The 25,130-nt window shown below is 40.3% G+C and overlaps 1 protein-coding gene across 2 annotated transcripts in view; it reads right to left on the reverse strand.

The window, feature by feature from the left end:
* Positions 1-25,130, reverse strand: part of PRKG1 (protein kinase cGMP-dependent 1) — a 1,201,643-nt gene that overhangs the window by 505,529 nt on the left and 670,984 nt on the right. The window lies entirely within an intron of this gene.

Raw genomic sequence — 25,130 nt, forward strand, 5'->3', positions numbered from 1 at the left:
CAAAGAGAAAAATAACAAGTTTTATACACTATTTCAAAGAATAACATGGTTAGCCATATTTTAGATTTGGAAAATTTCCTGTGCTTGCCTGCAGACTGCCTTGTGGGACACTAACATCTCTTTTTCTGCCTTTATGCAATGAAGCATCGTATTTCGACGATGAACCTAAAGTACAACTAAGCTCCTGGAAGTCACCTTTCTCATGCTTCCATTCCATAGCCCCCCCTTTTGGGGGGGTCACTCTATAATAACAGCTAATTCTTATGTACCACCTTCTATGGGCAGGCACTGTTCTGAATCCACTCCATGTAATTAATCATTATAACAGCCCTATGAGAGAGATACTTTCTAATAGATTCCTCCTTTGCCTGTCTGAGAGCCTGTGAATTCCTTGAGGGTGGAGATTTTGTGTTTTTGCTTTTGATCCAAAAAATGCCCAATAGAAGTCTGCTATTTATTGTGTGCTATTTATTGTTGTAGATAGCACATTTCCAGAGTTGGTAACTTAAAGAAAAAACTTTCTGTTTACTTGAGGCAAAATATTTTTCTGGTGTACTAAAAAAAAAAAGGTAGAGAATGACACTGTGTAATGTGTCATGGTCCTAACTAAACAGCAACTTCTGAAGGACAGCAGTTGGGGAGAAATCACTTCCATCCACGCGTCAGGCCCCCTCTCAGCTTCCGTGAGGGGGGAGGAGGAATGAAGAGCAAGCAAAGTCTGGAAGACCCAGCAGGGCTTCATGAACATAGTCACTGTGTCCGGGAACCAAATGAGACCCCAATGCAGAATAATAGTCATTCACTGTTATTAACAGTAAATGCTGAAATTAATTAATTTAGTAAACACTGAGTTTTAAAAGAGCAAATTACCTAGTCTGTGGGTTATCTAAACTCTTTATTCAGAATTAGAGGAATATAGTGGAAAGAATGAATATTTATAATCAGAGAGAGCTAGCTTGAATTTGATTTCAACTCTGAAATGCTCTTTAACCTTGGACAAAACATTTGACCACTCTCAGTCTCTTTTCTTTTTGCAAAATAGGGGTGTAATATACACTGGAGAATCATAGCAAGAACTGAATAAACTGACATGTGTTAAGGATATAATCTATCTACACTAGATGCTCTGTAGACTGGTGGTCACAGTCATCATTGCTTCCCTTTTATTTTTCTCTCAAACTGCCAACATCAAGCCATTCCTTTGCTTATATTTAAATTTCACTAAGTAGTGGCCAACCAGAGGGGGCAAAAGATTATAATTTTAGTTTATTCAATAATTTGAGTTATTAAGCTTAAAACTATCTCCAGAAATGTATTGGTTCAACTAGAGTTGGGATTACATCATTTTTTCTTCCCATTCCTTATTTTAAACACTGACATTGGAAGTGGCCAATGTCACTTGTTTAACCTTATTGGAGGCACCATCAGAAACAACCTCCGGAGTTAGACACCAAGATACAGCGAACAGTTCACTCTTGGAGCAAAGCATCACGACAAGGCACCACAGGTGCTGAGTGGGTGAACTAAAGGGACCTACGAAACAATAACTCGGCTTTTTTGTACCAATAATTTTTTTATGAAGTATGTCTTTTACTTCACAATGTTTTCCAACTCATTTCTTTTAAAGTTTATAGTTAAAATAATTGGGGGGCATCGTAGGCAATGTTTTAGTCGGTACATGTGCAAAGAAACAGAAGATTACATATGTTAGCACTTTTTCTCATCGGGGGTGAAAGGGAATCTCAGATTTAATATACCCCTGAGTGACCTGTGAATAGCATTGTACAGATTCTACATAACGTTTCCCAGATAATGTGTGTGCTGTATTAAGTGTGGCAAACATGTTTATAAACACAACCTTTATTTTTTCCTTCCATGTGGTTTGTTTTAAACTCTGAAGTTAGTATTTTTGAAATAAAATAAAAGCCAACTATTCATCAAAGCAAGACTTTTAAATTTCAGAGGAGACAAGCTACCAGTTTTGCTTTTCTTTTTTGTTACATACAACAATTTGGAAAGAAGCATTTATCCCTTGGGGCTCCGTATGAATGAAATTTCAAACTGGACCGCGATATCAATGTGTATTCACAGTAATGAATGCTTTTTTAGGTCTCACTATATTACAACTCCCTTGGAACTCTTAATTTCAAAAGGCAATCATATGTGTTTAAACAGTCTTTTACCTCTAGCCCGATTACTCCGCTAGGCTACATAAATCTTACAGCGGGCTTCTAATCCATGGAACTACGTCCTACACTGTGAGCTAAGAAACAGGGTATAGACTTGAGGTAATACGTCTTCCTTCATCTGGGAAAATCTGGGCTTCATCAAATTATAGAAGCCCCAAATACCAATGAGTGTGGTTGGCCAAAGAGGAACATTAATGTTAAGAGATTCCCAGTTCAACTCGTCAGAGGCCTGTTAGACTGATATATACTTGACCTCTGCCTTTGGTTGACTTTTAACTCAATTCATCAGGATTATTACAATAATTCAAAAAACCTCCCTTTCAAACATAGGGTCAAAACAACATATTCAGGTGTGGAGACCACCTATTTCCAAACATCGAACTCATAGTTAACAGTTATATTTTTCTCATCACCACCACCACCACCACCAAAAGGTTAACGTGTCAAAGCCTGCAGCTCTCATATTTTCATGAAAGGAATAACTTGTACACCAAGGGCTGGCTGAGACACAGGCTGCATAACCATTTGGGTAAACGCCTTTACTCGGAGAGACAATACAACAGGCAGAAGAAATTCTCCTTGTGTACTTCCCATAAATGGCTTACTTTTGTACAAGATTGAGATTTAACATGAAAGCCATTCTTAGCAAAGAGATAAGTGAAATATAGCTCAATTATGTCTATGAAAGTTTTGACAACTCTGGACAATCAACATTGGAAAAATGGAGATAGAACGCCAAAGACAAACATGTGCATACGAATTTTTTCATATCACTCTACTTCCTCCCTGAAAACGAAGGACAGTTTTCTGTAAAGAAGCTACATCCTGGAGCCAAAAGATAGCCTGGCTTTAAATATTATCTTTTTATGTAACATCTTGCCTCTCGGAATACATGTGTAATAATATGTAAAATAGGCACAACTCCGTCTAGATCATGAGATTGTTACAAGGTGTAAATGAATTATTCCATGTAGAAAACACCTATAAAACAGTAGCTATATGATAAGTATTAAAATAATAGACAAATGAGTATAATTATGCAGTAAGTTCCCTCAGGGCAGAGATTGCGTTTTCTATTCTCCATACCAGTCAAGAACCAGGTGTGTTATCTGGCAAATAGAAGGTGAATGGTGCACAGTTTGGGTTTGAATAATAGAAAACAAGATTTACAGAAGAAAATTTTGACAACAAACAGCCATAACTGAAAACTATCTCGTGAATAATTTAATATTCTTACTTGCACTGACATAAAAACTGTAAAGTATAATCCTGCCCTGAAGAGGTCAAGGCTAAAAATGCATGCTTACAGCTAAACCATATTATTAGAAACGATGAACGTGGCCCCTGGGAAAAAATGCATCTTGTCACAATGCATGGGTACAGAGTAAAGATTCAGTAGAGCATCTATGGTTGATATTTAGAGTTTGGATATCCCACATGGACAACCTGATAATCTAGGAAAATGTCACTGATTATGATAACAGTCTCTGCTTTGCTTGGTCTATAGAGTAGGTTAACATATTTAGGGAAAAATGCATATTAATTCAATTAGCAGCAGATGGTAACAGCAGGTGAGATTTGGGCTCTGAACAGAGCCTCCTTACACCGTGTGCTTCACTTGCAGTAATGGATCCAAGGATAGCAGCTCAGTTTATTGTGATAAATATTATGGATTTTCACAGCACTTCCCTGCCGAAGATTTATCTTGTTTCGACACTGACTGTAAAGCAAATGTGAGAAGGTGGGTTATCCGTTGTTGCAAAACTCCAAATCTGCTTCTGAATTCAATAGAGTTTCTGATTAGTCCTTTGGCCCATCCATCTAATTCTTGATCTTGAAGTACTAGAGTGCATTTAATTAATATTTATTCAATAACTAGCACCATCTGCCAGCAATATATTATGCGAAGTACTTGTAAGGGTCAAAGAAGATGATTAAGTTTAAGTTGCAAGCCCCACCTCACCTCACTTATTGAATTTTCACCTTGCCAGGTGGTGGTTAGTTACTAGCAACCATCGCATTGAACTTTGACCATGTCCTAGGAACACCTTTTTTATTCATGAGGCATGCACAGCTCAGAGAAACTAGGTCACTTACCCAAACTGGAAGGTGTAAACCAGGTCACTTAACTAGTACCAAGAGAGTACTGATAGAACCATTAGTAATACAGACTTTGGAATATCACAGTTTAAAAGCTCTCCTGGGACACTGTGTGACCTTTGCCAAATTGATTTTCATACCAATAAGTAGGATCACGTGTCCTGGTTTTCCCCAAACAGCCTTGGTTTATACCTGTTGTCCCAAAGTAAGTATGAATAATGTTCCCTCTTCTGTTTGGACAATACATTATACAGCCTTCCCACCTGTAAGGCTCAGCCTTCCCAAGTGCAGACGAGGAAGGAAAAACACTCGTGGGGACACTGTTGAGAGTCAATGTGACAAAGGTGAAGCTCCTAGCACAGGCCACAGCACGCCGTTTTAAAAACCTCTGTCATCTTATCAACCTATGTGACTCCAATACATTTAATTTTTTAAAAAGTTTTCTGTTATTATCATTATCACCATCATTGTCATCAGGCTCATAACATTGTTCAGGTGTTTTACATTAAGTATACAGGTCTGTGTGGAATGAGAGGTATATGTGATACGGTGTGTGGGGTATAGAAAACTGTAAGTAGGAACTGAATTATGGAGGGTTCTGTAGGTCAGGATGAGGAGTTTGGTCTCTATATTTTCAGGGAAAACTAGTGAAGGTTTTGGAAATGAAAATTGATGATGCCATTATATTGATTTTTTAGGAAAAGAACCCTTATTGAAGTATCTTCTCTCCTCCTTCTCCCCCTAATCTCCCTCTTTCATGACTTCTACCCAGTCCATCACCACTTCGATTCTTGGCTGCTTCCAAACCCTACCAAATGCACATCCTTCCCTCCATCCCCACCACACGCCTCCTCGCCTGGTCACCCCACCTCTCATCACAAACACTTTGGAAACCGTAATCCTCACTGCTCTCCCGCTTCCCCTGTACTACCCCAGCCTCAGTCCACTCGTCACATAGAAGCTAGAATCCTCTCCTGTTTCCTTTTTTAAATGTTTTGGGTGATACTTTTAGCTGTAAAAGAAAGTTGTAAAGACAGTACAGAGAATTCCTATATACCTTCCACCTAACCTTACCAGTGTTAACATCCTATAAAACTACGGCACATTCACTAAAACCAAACCGGTGGTACATTCCTGTTAACTAAACGACAAACTTTATCTGGATGTCACCAGTGTTTCCAATAATGTCCTTTTTCTTCCTCAAGATTTAGTCCAGAAAACACTGTTGCATTTAGTCGCTGTCTCTCCATAGTCTTGTACAACTTGTGACAGTATCTCAGTCTTCCCTTGCTTTTCCGGGACCCTGGCGGTTCTGAGGAGCGCTGCTCAGGTTGTTTTGTATAATGTGCCTCACTTTGGGTTTACCTGATGTTTTCTCATGACTGTGAATTTGAGGCATGGCCACTGGAAGTGAAATATCCCCATCACATCATGTCAGGGAGAATGTTAGTTCAAGACGCTGTAATAAAATACCACAGACTGGGTAGCTTATAAACAACAGAACTTTTTCATAGTCCTGGAGGCTGGAGGCTGAGAGCAGGGTGCCAGCACCACTGGGTAGGGGCCCTTCTCTGAGCTGTAAACTTTGCATCCTCGCCTGGAGGAAAGGATGAGGGCTCTTTCTGGGGCTTCTTCTGAAGTAAGATGCAAGGCCCCTCCCTCATAACGTAATCACATTCCAAAGATTTAATCTCTAGCAGTGCGTGATACCCACATGACTGTTATCACTTAGCCCTGGTGTCGTCTGCTCAATGTTTTCACTCTAAAGTTATGTTTTTCCCGTTCCACACTCTGTTCAGTAGGAGCAAGTCAAAACCCAGCCCATACTCAAGAGGAAAGAAATGTGGTACCACTTCCTGGAGGAGGAAAGATCTATATTTATATTTTGGAATTTATCTGTAAGAAATGTTTGCCCCTTCTCCCTTTATTTATTTATTCAGTCATTTATTTAATTATGGAGTCATGGCCATTTGTTATATAACATACTGTTTAAAATATAGAGAACATGCCATTACTTGTCTTTTAAAAATGCCCCAGTGGCTTTCCTTTACAGTAAACTAAAATCTAAACTCTTTACCTTTCTGAGGAAACCTATATAATATACTAGTTTGAGACCTTCTCTCGTACCACTCCCTACTCCTGCCACCCTCCCCAGCACACTGATGCATAGCTACGCCGGCCTCTGCTTGAACTTGACATGGTTCCCCTGTTCCCACCTTGGGACTTGAACCTAACTGGTCTCTGCTAGGAGTACTCTTATCTCTGATCTTTGCATTCAGGACTCAGCTTAAAAGCCACCTGTTCAGAGAAACCTCTTTTGATCCAAGTAATTAGCCCGTTTCATTAACTTACACTGCTATGAGCACTCATTATAATTGGAACTTACTATTTCAGTGTATCTGTTTGTTGTTTGTTTGCTCCTTGCCCTCTCACTAGAATATAAACCCTATGAGAGCAGGAACATTTCATCACACCTGGCACTCAGAACATTATCTATGGCGTAAGAAATAACAAATGCCCAGTGAATGTTTACAGAAATACATAAATGAAGGAAGAGGAGGACCAGGAGACCTGAGACAGGAAGATGAATTAGAAAAATGCTACAATAATCAAGGCAGGAGGCAATGAAGACTTAAATGTCAAAGGCTCGTAACTTCCTGCCCACGACTGTCCATCATAGGCTCATTCTCTCATTTCTAAAGACGGTTCCCTTCTTAGTTGAGAGTCATGAATCTCAAATCCTGATTTGGGAAGTTGCCTGTAGTTAAGCAGCAAAGCTACACTGGTTAGGCAGGATAGATAGCAAACAGGCAGTGGGGAGGAGTACACATCCCATCCACGACTCAGCAGTCCTTGAAATTCTATGTATTTTTTTCCATCATCTGGGAAAGTGAGTCTAAAACTGTGCTTTCATCCCAAGGCCTGAAAGGCATGAAAGGGCCCCTATGCCTAAAGGAAAAGCCTATTAATACCTTTGCGTATTCACGCCCCCAGCCTGGAAAGCTAGCATCACCTTTACCTGTCAACCAGTATGTAACTTCTTCACCCTCCCCCATCCTGCCAATTACATAAGTCCTCAGGACAAAGCATTGCTGGGCTTGACGGGGCTTGACAACTTGGCTCTCTGGCTACCCTGTCCCTCACCACCCCTGTGCATCCTACCCTGGCCTCTGGCTGCCCTTACCTTTGCGGCCCTCACCCCGCTTCACCCTGACCCTATGCCTTTCAGCCCCCAACACACCTTGACTGGCCCGTTCACTTCCATGAGAACAGATCACCAATAAACCCTGTTACACACTAATAGACTTGCTGATCTTTAATTCTTTACTGCATTGGTGAGGAGTTTCTACTGTAACACATTTATATTATATTGGCACAGTAAGTACTTTTCAAAAATAACTGGCTGCCTTCTAGGCTCCATACCCCCTCACTATTTTGACAAATCCTTTCTTCGGCTCAGAATTCATCTACGTACAGGGACAGAGAGACAAAGAGTGGGGCAGGGAGCTGCAGAGAGAGGGAACATCTGTTATGTGCCTTCCATCTGCTTCCCTAGTGCTGTTAGGTGTAAAACTGCTCCGTTTTCAGACCAAGGCACTTGACCTGCAGGTGCGCTTTCTTGATGGGAAGAACCAGCTGGAATCCCCCTACCCACCAGGGTGCTCACCGGCCACCACTCCCTCCTCTCTGCTCCTAATCCTGACAGGATCCTCAGACCTCACAAAAAGAAATATTAATAACTAAAACTGTTCTACCTTTATTCAAGGGAGGGCAACAGAGAGGGGAGCTCAGCAAAGAAGGCACTTGTTTTAATTCCATCTTAAACCCATGTGACCTGTGAGCGTAAATTTGACACTGGCTTTCTTAAGGGATATGAAAGCAGGTGCAGGATGCTTATCGCCAACACAGGGGTGAAGACCTGACATGTCCCAGCCTCCCCATGCTTGCCTGTCACTGTCAATATTCTATGGGAACCGTCCCGGCTGCTTGCATCACCCTGCTTGTATTTGCCTCTGGGCTTTGCACGTTTCCTCGCCTCTGCCTGTGAGGCTCCTGATCATGTCTTTTCCTAGTTAACTCTTGTTCCTACTTTTGGTCTTGGCATTGTGTTCCCTGGGAAGTTATTTTGGTAACACTTTCAAGGGCCAGTAATAGTGCCCTGAACTCTTGTCCTGCCAGTCATCACACACACTCTGTTCATATCACTTGTTCATTTTCTAGCTTTCCCGCCAGATTCACAGTTCCTTGAGGGTGGTGACTGAGTTCATCTATTTAAACCCAGCTCGAAGAAGGAACTGTTCACTGAAAATATGATATAATTAAGTCCTGGACTACTTAATAAAAAATTATTAGAAAACATTTTTTATTGTTACTTTCACTATATAAGCTCCTCAAAGGAAGGCACTGAATCACAAGAACAATATACTGGTCACAGTTAATATCCAAGTAGTTGCCATTATTATGCCCCATACAAAAAGTCTCCATTAAGTCAAGGTTTCCGAATAAGTACTGCTATTACCTAAATAACTTTTGTTGTTTTAAGATTTTTCTTTTTTATTTTAAAAAATTTTCCCAGTTGTATCGAGATATAGTTGACATATACCATTGTAGTAATGTAAGGTGTACACATAATAATTTAATGTATGTATAAACTGCAGAAGGATGACCATGATGGCTAATATTGTTTGTATATTCAGCCATGTTCTCTCTCATTTTAACTTACTTTCAGCCTCTTCATGTCTAATGAAGGCTGCGGAGGACCAGGATCCGAGCAATCAGACAGGACTTGGAACTCTGCTACTATGGAATACTTAAAAGAAAAATATTTATACTAGAAACTTGATCAGCAGAATTCTTTGCAAAGGCTGCTACCTCTATTCCTTCTTTAAAACCTTCACCTATTGGGGCAAATAAGCAAAATAACCTGAGAAATCCTACATTTCTATTTTGCCATTTACTTAACATAAATGTTCTTATAGCAATATAAATTTTACTTTATCCACAGTTTTTTTTTTCTTTAAGATTTTACTTTTTTAGAGAGAATGAAAGGGAGGGAGAAGGATAGGGAAACATTAATAAGTAAGAAAGAAATGGATGCATTGCCTCCTTCATGCCCCCAACTAGGGACCTGGCCTGCAACTCAGGCATATGCCCTGACTGGGAGTCTAATTGGGGGGACTTTTGTGACCTTTCCGTTTGCAGGTTGAAGCTCAATCCACTGAGCAACACTGGCCAGGGTTATCTACAGTTTTTTAAAGCTTGCTGCACTATTAACTACAAATGATATTTTATGAGGAACAAAATTCACAAAACAGTATCTCCAGTTTTATAATGGACATCCATAGGAAAACAGAATTTAGTACACAGGCAGATTTTCAGCAACAAATCCATTCCATTTACTGAGGACTATTAAGTATGCTTCCCACGAAATTGAGAGGGCATGCCTTGTCCTTTCAAAGAAGAAAACCTACATAACTAGTAAGCACACAGAACAGCTCACTGAATAATGCACAGTTTTTAATATGAACAACTCAACAGCTATATGCATGCCGATTCTTACGGTTTACACAGTAGTTGTCACCTTGGCAACCCAAAGCACAATAGCAATTACATGGAAACACATGTTCTACTTGTTTCCATATTTCCTGTTATACAGTAGGATCCTGAAAGCCAGGGAAACTCTATGCTTGGTCTGGAAAGCCTAGGTTAAAAGGGTAAGTGACCTGAAAAATTGTTTCCAGGAGGCATCCTAAATAAAATGTTTAAAAATATTTGTGGCAGATTTTTGGGTCCTACCAAACCAGAGACCTCACAAAGACCCTGGGGACACATGAATATTCAGATACCTGGGTTTAGTTTTCAATGTGGTTTTAGAATGGAAGGGAATGTTTGACTGCAAACTAATACAAAGCCACTCAACTCTCCCCCAGTGCCGTTTTCAGAAACCTGGGTTATGGTAGGTAGACTAGAAGATCTAGGTTTCTGCTTGATAGTATAACAATGTTTAATTAATTGTGGATTCATGTGGAAGGCACTCTCTTCCATTCTCCTTAGGGGTGGGAGATAGGAACTGGCACAAAGCAAGCAGCAGCAGCGGGTGGCAAAAGCAGAGAAACAATGAAGGGTCCCCTTCCACCAGGAGGAGTGGTAATAAGGGCCCATCGCAGTGCAAACCAAAGAGGGTCGGCCAGGTGTGATCAGACATGCTCGGTGTCCACACGCAAAGCCTCAGCTTTCATGGGAAGTGAGGTTTAGGAAGAGGAGAGGAAATGAGTTGGCATCCAAATAACCCCAGGAGACGTGAGTTACCAAAACTCAGATGTCTAATGACAAGTTTGCAAAGGCCTGGGGAAAAAAGGTCACATGAGCATATACTATAATGTCCTATTTTTAGTGAGTATCATGAAAGGTAATATGCATGCAAGTAACTTTTCTAAAAACAACTTCAAACATTTTCCGAAATGTTTGACTCGTGACTTTCCATGTCAGGGCTCTTCCTATCATCCCTTCAGGGACAGGGCAAGGTATGTGTGCCCAGGTGAGATGATGCGCACAGCCACAGTACTTCCCCTTCCTTTGGACACCTGGAGGGAACTCACTGTATTTGAGTGCCTTCCCACGGGGATTTCTGATACATGCTAATTTGGTTGAATTTTTAAAATTGCCTGTTTATCTATCTATGAAGCTTGACAAACAGTACAAAACTGAACTCTAAATTGTATCTAATGAAATGCTTTTATTGTGGGAGCACATGGTAAATAATCCAACAGCAAAAATAGACATACCATGAACAAATAAACCTCCCGATTATTCCATTCTCTAGTCTCCTGACTCAGAGAAAACCGCAGTTATGAATTTCTTCAATATCCTTCGAGCAACCCCTTATAAACACAGAAGTGCAACAGGTCACATACGGGTGCACATCCCGATGTGGGGGCAGAGGAAAAAGAAAGGGCACACTACCACACTGCCCGGTGCCTTGCTCTGTTTCATTAAAGTATGCATTTGAGAGACTATTTCATAAGAACACATAGATGTTCCTCATTTTAACAAGTTACATATAATTCTGTAAGAATATATTTTATAATAGATAACTACAATAAATATAACTCATCTAATTCACTGCTGATATATAGGTTGTCTCTGGCATTTGTGATTACAAACAATGAATGATGCTCCCACCACTTCAGAACCACTGGCCCCAGCAATGGTAAGGATGGTTGGGTTTTTCACCAACTACAGCACAGGTGGCAAAGACAGGGTCCCCGGGCCAAACCCGCCCCTCCACCTTGTTTTATCCAGCCCGGCACCTTGTTTCTACCCCCAGCAGAAGTGCCAAGCTCCTTGCCCCTAGTTAAGGAGCAGTTACATTTATACAGTCCTAACATTACATTCCACGCTTTGAAGGCAACCGCGAGGCTGATGTGGCCCCCAGTGAAAATGAGTTTGACATCTTTGAACTACAGGAAGGTGTCAGGGTCATTACTGGTGCCTCTACCACTTTCTGAAATGGGTGGTACATACGGCAACACATAACCTAGGACGTCCACACCTCCGTCTACCTCTATATGTCAATTCTTTGCCTTCTGCATCTCTTCTTCTATCTTTCAAGAGACAAGAGAGACCCTCTTCTCTTCTAAAGTCCCACAGCTTTTGACTGCCCTTTCTTTCATCCCACTCTCCTTTGTCCTAAATGTGCCTTAGTCTTCCAGCTGACTGAGGGTCACTGCGGGAGGCTGACTCATGCTTCTGCCGTAGTGTATGCATGGGGTCTGTAGCTACTCTTCTCTTCTGCACATCCATTATGAGGAGCACCATATACATGTGAGAAATGAAAATGGCAGTGTTCACCAGCCTACTGAATTTACGTGGCTCTCTTTCAGAATCTAAATAACATTTGGAATTCTGAATAAGCTCCAGATGTCTCTTTCTAAAGAGACATTGGAAGCTGTAAAGCACTGTTGCACTGTGCAAATACGAGTCTGCCCCAGTACTAACGTGCCGTGTGCATCCCTGCACCAACCTGCAGGCGCTCCAGGTGTGAAGAGTGCTTTGAGGTCTAAAGCCAGGAAACAGTTCATCTATTTTAATGTCTTATTGATAAAGAATAGCTTTTGAACTTCCAAACATGAAATGTACCACTTTAAGTGTTCTATTTACCAAAGAATCATATATAGCTTACTTCGCATAAATTTCTTTCTTCAGATGGACAGTTTCAATGGGAAATAGGTTAAATTAATAGCCGTCTCTGTTTAACTTTACCTCCCTGTGAAATAATTTAGAGTTTCCAGGCACTCTGTTTTTATAAGTAAGCAGCCGCCAAAGATTAGAAAAGAGTATATAGCACAATGAATTTTCTTGGCAAAATAATATATTAGCTAAATGGTGTCTATTAAATCACCTGGACTGCTGGCAGCCTGTTTTACTGCCACACAATAAATGACAAAATAAGCCTTTGTGAGGATTTTTCAATATCCTGTCAAGTGGTTATAGATTTCACAGTTTTTTCCTGTGAGTTTTGTGTTGCATTTCTTTACAAAATTGACAGGGAGCTGACAAGGCAAGAAAAGTTAGGAAATTTGGCTGGTGGTGAAATTAACATAATAGGCTTTTCCTTGGGGGGAATAGAACATTTATTCTAACTTTAGAAAAATAAGTTCCAACTTTCAGGAATAAACTATTTCCCCGAGATTGCCTGAAGTCATACCTGTCTCTCACTTGCTGTAAAATCTTGAGCAAACTATCTTTCCCATGTGTGTGCCTCGGTTTCTTCACACATCGAAAAGCCCTCATTAAGTTTTTGTGAAGGTTGAAAGAGCGATTATGTATAAAGCACTTAGTATAGTGCATGGCATTGTAGTTGCAATAACAATACCTTGGATTCAAGTGGTTCACTTTTAGGTTGTAGTGAGTATTATTTTAGGTTGGGATGAATATTAATGAATATTAAGTAGTATGTTAGAGTCCACATTTATTCTAAAACACTCAGAGTTGTAAAATGATTTGAAACCCTTTATTTTCCAAATAATACTGCAAAAAGCATGAACATTTCACAATAATGCACAGATACAGGTGGAAAAACTATTTAGAGAGGAAAGGAAAAAATATAAACCCATTGTTCTATTCCTGTATTGCAATCTGTGCCATTCTGAATCTAGTCATTAAAATGTTTACTTCTGTCTTCGCTCACAACTCAAACACTCTCCCCCAATTTAGCTTTTCTAACAATCCATTCCATCTGCTTTCTCACTCATCCACCCACAATTGCTGACGGCTACCTCCTACATGAGGAAAAAAGTGCTGATGTCTCTTAAAGGAAGTAGACCAAAAATGCTACAGTGTGGAGGTAAGCTGTCAGGAGGGCCTTGAAACCATCAGGACCGGGACCAAAGGCAAGAAGGCTTCATTTTGTTTCCTATGGTGCACAGAACTCTTTTCTACTAGACCATCCAAACACATACACTTAAACTTGGGGTAAAAGAAGATCGGAAAGTGATGGACATAGCAGACACCAACTACAGAAATAGGAGAGAGAAAAATGGGGGAAGAAAGTAGGTGAACAGAAAAGTCATCTTACGAAGCAAAGTCTTAAATCACTAGTTACTGAGCCCCACAACACAGGACAAAGTATCACGGCAGCAACAGAGGCTTAACTCAGCTGTCCCTGGTTAGATGACAGTCAAGGGTAAACTCATATTTGTATCATTTGTTCAAAGTAAAACTAATATTTGAATTTAGTTAAAAAGCTTAATTTAAGCAATAAACTTGATTATATTTTATTCATGCTCTTCTCAAGAACTCATGCTTTGTTTTAATATTAAAGTAAGCTGCTCTTGAATCAATGGCTAGCAACGACATACTCCCCCCAAGGAGACAGGCTTTGCCCTCGTGCTTCACTTCTAGAAGGAGAGGAAGATGAGGGACCCTCAGAGATACACTGGTTTCCAGTCCAATGCTGTGGGGTGGTGCTGGGCATGGCTCTTTTGACCCACGTAACGGAAGGTTGTCTGGAGGGCCCCTGGCAGAGAAAATGTGGATTGCGTTGGAAATGGGTAGTAACTCCCTCCTCATCTCCTTTTTTCCGCGGCTTCTTGTCCTGTGACTGCTTCTTGACCTTTCTCTCTGCACGTGCACACTGAGGTAATGTAGTTTAAGGTCACACAAAGCCACGTGCCCCCTTTGTCTGGGACCCCTTAAAACACCTGTCGGATTCAGAGCTGCGGTGCTACTTCACCGATGGGCCGCCGTCTGTGCTCCTGGTAATGTCAGTGACAAAGGCTGTATCTGCTCCATCCGGTCCTTTCTGTGGTTTTTTGGCTTTTCTGAACAAGCAGTTGAGACCCCTGGACTCCACCCTCCATTTGCGTTACAAGTAAAATCAGCTATAATTACTATCCTCTGTCCTCAATGTATATGGATGTATATAGGTAAATAGAACCTAGCATGGCAAAGAGAACAGTCATTTTCTTAGTAATGCAGGGGAAAGAATTCCTTTTTATCTTCAGCCTCAGCAAGAGCGTCACTGGGTATACAGCAGTTATATTTTCATTTTCTGTATAGCTCTCAGGAAATCAAACAAATCAGAAATGCATTTGGAAACTGTTTGCTCAAATACTGTATTCTCCATCCTGCCTGACAGAAAGGAAACACCTTCCAGGCACAGCTATTCTAGCCTACATTGGGATCTGAGCACCATAAGTACTTAGTAAAAGTTAGGGAGAAAAGCTCTTCAAAGTTTTCAGGGAGAAGTTCTACTGAAAGCAGGAGTGGCATTTCGGTTCATATTTAAACCCCCACACTGTCCAACTCAGTGCCTACCTTCCACATAGCCCATCCTCAGTAAATATTTACAAAACAGGTGCTAGATCCATTTTAGTTGATAATAATAGTACTCCTGAGTGTTTTCAGGCCCACGCTGACCCGGAGAATGGGTAAGTCTCCTTCTTGCCTTCCCCCGCCTCCTCCCCACCTGCAGACATCTGTTCTCAGAGGACCCTTAGAGCCTGGCCTCCCGGTTTCAGTGACAATGAAATGCCTGCAGCAATCGCTCATGCAGGAGGCCTTGGCAGCAAACCTCAGACCATTACACTGGCCAGGAAACTTCTGCACTGTGTTTATTCTCCCTGCCGGCATCAGCTTCTCTTTTCTGGACCCCTCACAGGGTGTGGGCTAACACACACAATTCCACTTTCAGGGCTAACAAAAGACTGAGCTCCAGAGGAACAGGTCACTTGTACTTCCCTGTTTCCCTGCAGGCACTTGCTTTGTTCCCTATAGCCAGGAGGGAACTGGCAAACACCTGGAGCTCGGCCAGAGGAAATTCTCTCATTATACTGCTTTGACAGAAGTATAGGTAGCTATTTCAAGGTAAATGTCAAATGATAATGGTGAAGATGATAATAAATAGAATTGTTAGTTTTTTTCGTATCATTAAATTGTCAGGAACAGAATTATTAATATTTTTATATGAGATTTGCACACAGAAAAGAAAGGCCCCTGTGAGCACACAGCCAGAAGGTGGTCATCTGCAAGCCAAGGAGAGACGCCTCTGGAGAAAGCAAACACGCCGGGCACCTTGGCCTTCGACTCCAGCTTCCAGAACCGGAAGAAAATGTGTTTTGGTGGCTGAAGTCAGCCAGTCTACGGTGTTTTGTTGTGGCAACCCGGGCAGACTGCACCCCGCCTGTAGGTCCTGAGAGAGAACAGAGTGCTGTCGTTTCCCCTAATCTGCAGTTTTGCTTTCCATAGTTTCAGTTACCCAAGGTCCATCGTGACCCAAGAATATTGAGTGGAAATTTTCAAAAATAAACTATGTTTTTCATCATGCCCAGGTCCGAGTAGCACGGTGTCATCTCCCATTGTTCCACTCTGTCCCTCCCATAACATTGCTCATCCCTTGTCCACTGTGTCCACATGGTACCTGCTCGCCCCACCCACCCTCCCTGCCCCCACCACCCAGGGGTCACTCAGCAGCTGTCTGGGTTACCAAATGGAAGGTCCTGTTATTTCAGTACTTGATTTCAAGTAACCCTTAGTGTAATGTAACTGTCACAATGCCCACATCATTCCCATCACGTCATCTCATCATGTAAGTGTCACCTCACATCTTCACAAGAAGGGTGAGTATGAAGTATAGGGGGTTTTGAAAGATTACCTTCATATAACTTACTATAGTATATGGCTAGTAATTTTTCTATTGTATTATTATTATTATTGTTAATCTCCTATTGTGCTCAATTCATAAATTAAGCTTTATCATGGGTATGTATAGGGTATACATAGTATATATTGGGTTCTGTACTATGTGTGGCTTTAGTCATTCACTGAAGGTCTTGGAACATACCCCCCTGGGGTAAGGAGGGGCAACCATACCATTAAAATACCACCACCCCCCCTTTTGTTCACCATGGTTGAGTTTTCTGTACTTGTACCAAAAAGTACTAGCTACGAAATTCCTATAAACATTGGATTTTATATTTTTATCTAATTGTTGACTCTGGGAATTTGTTTTGAGGCAAATTTGAAATGGCACTCTGATGTTTCTCAAGGATCCTTCAAATGTGATAATGAATTCAAAATACATTCTGTCACACTGTTGTGTTTTGTTGCTGCTTCTAACAAGCTGAGCCCTCAATCGAATTTCAGGAAGTCCTCTTTCCTGTAGCTTGGTATAAATAAACACTCATTCTATAGGTCCAGTGAGCCTCACAGGGAGATACCAGCCTAATTTCTGACGGGAACAGCAGTTCGGACATTCCTCCGATGTTGGATATTGGATTTTTGTGATCTCGGAAAAAAAGATTCATGAGCTGTTCATCTTAAACATAAAGAATGTTTTTATTCAAGACCCAGTTCCAGGACTTGTCCTTTTTCACAGTTCAGGAGGCTGCTTCCTTCCTCTGTGTTCCTTCTGGTGATAGCCTGGAACAAGGGCAAGGTAGCTCTGCTTCTTGTCCAGTTAGTTACGCTTTTGCATGTTTGAACAAATGGCCCATGTCTGCCAGTGCACACTCACAAGTAGTAGTCCTAGTGACACGCTGAACTTGTGCTCACATAGGTAAGCTGTGTCCCAAACCAATGCACTCTGGTATAAGCCTGGATCCCCCACAGTCAAAGTTCAGGCAGGCTCTTTTAATAAAAATAGTAAATGGAAATTCAGCCACTAAATATTTGAAAAGTGCATTTCATTATTTGGTATAAAACCTTAATGAGCACCAAAATGATCAGTAAAATTCTCATTGAAGTATCTAATGGGACAGAGTGTGAAATTCTCCATGTTCAACTGTAAATCCACCATAAGTTAAAATGACAATTCTATCCAAGGTTGTGTCTATACAGTTTTTAAAGTGATATATTCTGAAAATAGACCATTGGTTCACTTAGTCCGACCCTCTTAAAGATAAAAATGGAGATATAAACAAAAAATAAATAGCATTATGTTGTGGACCACTCTGCCTGGTTCTAGGAATTGTATCTTGACCCCTTGTGGCTAAGAGCGAGGGACGACCTTTGGAATGCAAGCTGCAGGAGACAAAGCTTGTCTCTGGTAGCAAATGCTGCCTCAGTTTTCTCTCCCTGCCCCCAAAGCTTGGTCGGAAGTCAATGACTGGTAAGACCCCTCATAGTGGGGGGCAACCTAAGCCGGCCTCGATCACTTGGGAGGCCTTCATGGAAGGACTGGGGCTCGGGGGCTGCAACAAAGAGCAATGGACTCTCACCCCCCACCTTTGACATAGCCCAAGTCCCCGTGTTCTCTGGGAGAAGTGCTTCCTGGGTCTAATCCCCTTAATCTTGAATACCTGATGGGGAGAGGTGCAGCTCCTTGCCTTGCTAGAGCGTGTCCTGGGGAAAAATCTGGCATCACAAAGATTTGCTCATAAACCTGTGAAATCTACTCTGCTAAGAGTGCTTTCATTCACATGTTAAGGGTCCAAGCAGGAAATGAGTATGTCTCCCAAAGTTTCTGCAACTCTCTTCCTGAAAGACTGACTCATACTAAGCCCTCAGATTTCTTTGAAATGTTATCTACTGTTTGATCCTTGCCGCCCTGTATTCCTTTGTATTACAACCCAATAAAAGGCCCTGGAGGAGGGGGCTCAAGGCCTTTTTCTCCTCGGAGAAACTGGCTACCAGCCCACGACATTTTCCCAGCTGGGAAAATGGCCACCTCTCCTCCCCAAGCAGATCACATCATATCTTAGTCCTATTTACACACCTTGACCATGGCGCCCAGGGGTACTTAGAGAAAAGTCACTCCCACAGCATTAGACTAAAATTTGGGTCTCTTTCACTTCAGATGCTGCTTCATATACTACTATTACTTCCATAGAACAACTGTAGATAAATAAGTACTGCACAAAATAGTAATGATAAAATGTACCTTGTGTTCCATCCAGCAATCTAATATGGGTAACATTATTCTCATTTAAATGATGCAAAAATGAAAGCACACAGATTTGTCCAAGGCTACCCAGTTACTAGGCAGCCAACACAAGTTTCTCTAAAATTAAAGTGTGTTTTAACCCCTTCCCTCCACTGCCTCTCAGAGTGTTGGGAGCACAGTGTGGATGGAAAGTCTGAAGACCGAGATCCCATTACGAGCTAGGCCAATAACTAGGCACCTGCCTCTAATCAACACCCCTTGTCTTTCCTGGGCCTCATTTTTTTCATCTATTTAAAAATGGGGTTAACTACTCAGTCCTTCCAGAGAAGATGTGTAGCTTTCTCCAATCTCTTGTCCTGAGGTAGCATATTCCCAAATTCATGAAATTGTCCTCTTGCCAATAAAAGCCATTCTTCTCATGTCTAAGTAAATGAAATCTACTATTTATTCCTCTGCATGTTGTTTCATGTTAAATACATTTTTTAAATGTCATGAATCAACCTCATTTAGGATATGAAAAATTTGGGCTCTTTCATTTCATGGAAAAACCTGTCTACGCTGTTTTTTTTTTTTAAACATTCTTATTTGATGTTTAACTACAGCCCTCCAAACTGAAAAAGTACATTTTTAAAATTGCTACAGTCTTTGTATCTAATAGTTCATCTGTTGCCACAGCACTGATTGTGATGTCAAAAGTGCAATTAGTTCCTCTCACAGACAATCAGGAAAAAGGCCCAGGGGACTGCATTCAAGCTTCCACAACCTGTGATTGCTGCACCAATTGCGAAATGGGAAGTTTAAACTCAAAAGACCCGGTTTCAGGCATTATCTCTGCCTTACTCGCTATGTATCCCTGGAAAACTAATTTAATGCAATGATTTAAGAGCTTGAGTTCTTTGAGTCAAATTATGTGTTAAAATCCCGCTTCTGCCAGCTAAAATGGGCAAATTATTTAACATCTCTGTGCTTCTATACTTCTTTAGCTGTAAATTCAGACACCATGAGTACTAATCTCAGAAGAGTTGTTGAAAGTGTTAAACAAAATCTTATAAAGCATTTATGAGAAGGCCACCTCCATATTAAGTTGTTGGAAGTTATGAATAGCATTATGTATTTTGAGTGAGTCAGTTGTTTGGTAAATTTCTAGGTAACAGTTGTCTAAGTTCCTACTTTTTTTAAATTAGGGAAAAATGGTAGAACCTCAACAGAAAGTGCTTTGTAAGCTGAAAGCATTATATTACTATTTGCTTAACATATGTAATGTGGTATAAGAGGATCATGGATTAATTTTAAAGTATTTATTGAGTGCTTATAGTATTAAAGGCACTGGATTAAGCAATAGGAAAAATATAAATCAGTATGGGTTCTATGCTTAAGTGCTAACAACACAAGAATACTGGCACCTGTAACATGAGAGAAAAAATAATGGAGGCCAAGTCAATGCCCTGCTTTCAAAGGGAAGTCTTTGAGGTGAACACAGGACAGAAGAATTTATACACTGATGTGGGGGAGAATGAGAGAAAAACAGACAAAAGAAAAAATCCCCAACAAAAAAATAGTAGGAGATAAAGCACAAATCATGTATAAAACATGAAAGATGAGTGGTACAATTTAGCTAAAGGAGACTATATGAGGGAGTGTGAGTAGTGAGAATGAGGCCACATTTTAGAAGATGTTAAAGAGAAATCTAGGCACAAAAGCTATCACTGAGGGATACAGGATTGGTGTTCTCAGACCTCGGCCATTATTATTCTGGATCCATGTCTTAAAAGATGAAAAACCTACTGACTCTCATATTGTTAAGATTCATGAATCTGATCTTCAAAACCTTTTTATAATTTGTCCCGAAGACAATCTTTAATGACACCTCTGTATGGGTTTCCTCCAAGGGTATCAAAAACACTAATTTCCAATTTTACGCCTTCGTTATTTCTAGCTCTTGTCTTATTTTCTTCATCTTCTGTTTACATACACCTCTATACACTGGATTATAACCCATCCCTTAAATCCCAGCCTCATCAGGAAGGTCTCCTTGATGATCTAGACCTTAACACCCTCTTTCATCCCTAATACTTTCTGTCTATTTTATCAGATAGTAACATGGAACAACTATCAGTGCTCTAGGAATATGAGAGAAGGGCTCTGGCAACAGGTCCCCATTCTGATTTAGGGCACATTATATAATGCCACGTGTTATTTAATCCTCTTATGTAAAATAAAGGGTTTGTGAATTAGCTGACTCTTAAGGCAGTTTCAAATCATTCATTCAACATACAGGATCCAGTAGAAATAATGCCTTTTTTATTATAAAATATTTTATTACAAAATCCTAAGCATGTGATTCTGTAACATAACAATACCACACTCAAGCACACTGTATGACATTTTAGGTGACATGTTCAAATTAAAATTATAAATTATTATATCCATAGTATTACCCTACCAACCACACTCAAGCAGGCCTTACTTCTGCCAGACCCTGTATAACAAGCACCCACCTGTGCTAAGTTTTGGCCTACATGCTCAGGATATAGAGGTGAAGAAGACAAAGTATCTATCATCTATCTGAGTTGTCTCCCCTTAGTTCAATGATTCTTAAATTTTATCTTGTATCAGAATCACCTGGAAATCTTGGTAAAACAACTTGCAGTAGGCACATGCGTACACTGTCACACACACACACACACCACCACCAGCACCGCTCCCACCCAGGTGTTTGCGTTTCAGCAGGTTTGGAGTAGGGTCCCAAATTCTGCAACTGATGATGCTCGTACCACCGGTCCAGGAATGACACTTAAAGAACCTATGTTCTGGTGGAATGTCTCTTTCACTGCTGTATTGCCAGTGCCTAGAATAAATATTTTGGGATAAAATAATAAATACAAGGCACTTTGTTAACAAAAGAAACTCAGCTCTCTCCTTGACTGATGCTATAGTTTAGAAAGAAAATCACAATTCTACTCAGGTAGAGGAATTACTCTCTTTAGAAAGGGATAGATATGGAGTGGTTTATATCCAAAGGAAAATGAACTTCCGATCTATGGGAAGGAGAAGGGAAATTAAGGAGAACTTTGTGGAGCAGTGTATTTTGATCTATTCCTTGAAGGTCCCATGTACTTCTTTCAAAAATGCCAGTCATAACTAGAAATATTTTTGGTGCCTCTCTTTGGAGCTTGTCCATTATTCTATGGTGAATCATTTTTAATAGCACTGACTTTTACAGAATATTTATATTCTGATATAAAGTTTGATGTTTGGAAGTGTTTCATATATTTTGGCCAATGCGGTCAGAAAGTTAGGAGATGGTTGAAAACAAGAATATCTGAGAGTTAGGACGTCAGTTCTCTAGTATGATTTATACATGAGCCCTCAAACAGTTTCAGAGAAGGAGTTTAAAAATCATTTTGAACAATGGAGGCCTACATTCATTAAGTATACCGTTTCTGAAGGTGATTAGTTTCAAGGATAGCCTCCATTTGGCCATATGCCCTGATGTGTTTGTTTAAAAACCACTCTTAGTACAGTGGATATTATCATTTATTGAAAAAAATGAATCCCTGTATGTGCAAGATACCCTGTACATTTTTCTTTAGAGTGTATGTCATGCTATAAATAGTTCAAGTTTAAACATTATGGGAACAATGAAAGTAGTATAAACTGGAAATTCTTCCAGTGTACATCTACACTGTTACCGAGAAATGTACATGGGTTTCTAAAAGCCCTTGATAAGTCTGGGCCACTCAGTTAATAATAAGTAATAGTTTATGCAATAGTTCATGTGTCCTGATCATTGAGCTATGTGCTGGATCACATTTGTCCTCTATGAAGGGAACCACATGAAATTGCTCTTCTTGTTTGGAATAAGGGGACTAAAGAGGACATGAAAGATCTATGACCAAAAGCACAGTCTTATTGTCGTGGCTTCTCCCCTGTGTGTCCCCAGAGTTCCTCAGCTACCCTTTGAGCCCAGGGTACATTCAGTGTGGGATCAGCATGTACAAGCTGTAGTAGGTCAGCATTAAAGTATTAATAATTTTTTCAAGAACATTCATCTCTATCTCATACTTTATAACAGTTTACTAAATTTAGTTTGGCCCAATACAAATGGAAAACAACAACAACAACAACAACAACAAGAAAAGGCAGAAAGGGGTGGGTGGAGGTGGAAGAACAGATATAAGGGTGATAACAGGTCATGGAAAAAATACAGTTAAAAATAAACTTTTTTCTTTTATTATTTTTTATTAAATAAACTATTTTTTTTAAAAGCAAACACTTCAAGTCCCTTTGTTTAGAGCAATGATTCTTAAAGTTTAGTCTGCGGACCAGTGGCATCAGCATCACCTGGAAACTTGTTAGAAATACAAATTCTCCACTCTCACTTCAGAAATTCCGAATCATAATGGGCAGGAGAGGAGAAGAAATCCACCAATCTGACTTAAGCCATAGCTCCCAGTGGTCCTGACACAAGCTAAAGTGTTAGGCCCGCTGGGTTAGGTACTATCAGCAGCAGCAGTAAAGAAACCACCAGACAAGCTTGCAAATTTTTATAAGCTTTTAACATATACACAATTACACACATAATTGAAGTCTAAGTTGTCCTCTACGGAATGTGTGTAAAAAAGCCATGGCTTCTCTGTAAAGAGATGGTAGGGAGAAAGACAAACGGACTTGTTTTTAGTTTTCCCAAATGATCTCTTTCTCAACTCTGTTCACTCCTGCCTGCCTCCAACGAAAGAACCAGGGGGAAAAATATTACTAGCAAGCACTATTCTGCTTCTTTTGACAGAGCAGAAAGATTTTATTAGGTGATATAAATAAACCTCCTCATTTGCATATATCAGTTATCACGTGTCTGGAGTAAATAACTATGTCCAAGCCTGTTTTAAAAAACAATGGAAACATTTGAAGATAAATGGAGGCTTTGTCTTATTTGCAACAAAACCGTAGTAGTCATTTCAGATCTATGCATTAAGCTGATACACACCCAAGATATGTAACACAATTTTTGATGAAACTTAAAGTTTCATCATTCCTGCAAAAATCATATGTAAACTAAAATGTGGAGTTAAGACTCAGCCTCTGGAGCAGTGTGGACCATAGACATAATCCATGTATGTAATTTTATTTTTTCCAAGTAACCACATTTTAAAAAGTAAAATGCATAATATTAATGTTAAATAATATTTTGTTTAAACTTACATATTAAAAATATCACTATCACTTCAACAAGTAAGCAATATAAAATTAATGAGATTTTACATCTTATACTGTCTTCAAAGCCTTGTATTTTACACGTATAGCACATCTAAATTAAAATATTAAATTTTAACTGGAAATACTTGATTTTTGTTTAGAGTGAATAAAATTTACTCACTGAAGTAGCCAAGTAGATACTATACCCAAGTTGTTCCAAACATACTGAAAAGTTTTCCGGTAGCCTAACTAAGTATTAGTTTTTATGTTTACATTACTAAAAATAAAAGGTTCAATTTCTCAATCAAGCTACCCACATTTGGAGTACTCAATAGCTACGGGTGGTTTAGTGGCTATCACATGGGGCAAGCGCAACTCTGGAGCTATGACAGACCACACCTGGGTAAAAATTCTGGCTCTGCCATTTACTCTCTGCTTAGCAAATTACCTTGCCGTCTCTAGCTTCAGTTCTGTAGCCTGTCTGTGAGGTGGGGGTGGGGTGCGGGTGGGGGCTGGGCGGGGGAGGGAGGGGAAGACCACACACCACTACGTATATTCAACTTCCGCCATCAAAACCTGCAGCAGAATAGAAATAACTAGTTTGCCCTTTGCTTCATAAAAGAGGGTTGCATCAGTTTTTAAAAATCAGAACCAATATAAATACCTACAATATAAGAATAATAAGTTTAATTCATACTCTGCAGCCATAAACACTAGTTATTAGACATTAATATTAATATCGATTAATCAAAGAAAAAGTAATATTATCAACAGCTGACTGCTGCCTGCGCGCACAGAGAAAAACTTGGAAGTGCCTGCTATTTATCAACAGCGGTTGTCCTACAGGCTAAGACAGGGTCCGGGATAGAGCTGGCACACTTTATTTCTCGGCAGTAATGTTTCTCTAAAATGGAGCTATTACCGTTGTATTTTAAGGGGCACTTCCCAAATCTACTTTGAAACAAGTACACTTTCATAAAGGTTACAGGAAACTGCTCTGTGAAAATACTTGTATCAGAATTCAGAACAGGTTGCTGTAATCAGCTCTCAGCTGGCGGTTTCCCGCCTTGGCACACGGAAGAGAAAGCGCACATGACGTCAAGGGGAGGGGACGGCCTCTCCTCAGTTACCATGGTGAAGCCTATGCGGCCATCTTTACTGAGGTTAATGAGCCGGAAGCTTTTACTGGCGGAGGGGTGTAATGCCGCACCAGTGAAGACGGCGGAATAAGAGGCTATAAAATAATCAGGCATCTAGGTAAG

The sequence above is a fragment of the Sturnira hondurensis genome, unplaced genomic scaffold, assembly GCF_014824575.4.
Source record: "Sturnira hondurensis isolate 20B ecotype Veracruz unplaced genomic scaffold, ASM1482457v3 Scaffold0016684, whole genome shotgun sequence".
Lineage (NCBI taxonomy): Eukaryota > Metazoa > Chordata > Mammalia > Chiroptera > Phyllostomidae > Sturnira > Sturnira hondurensis.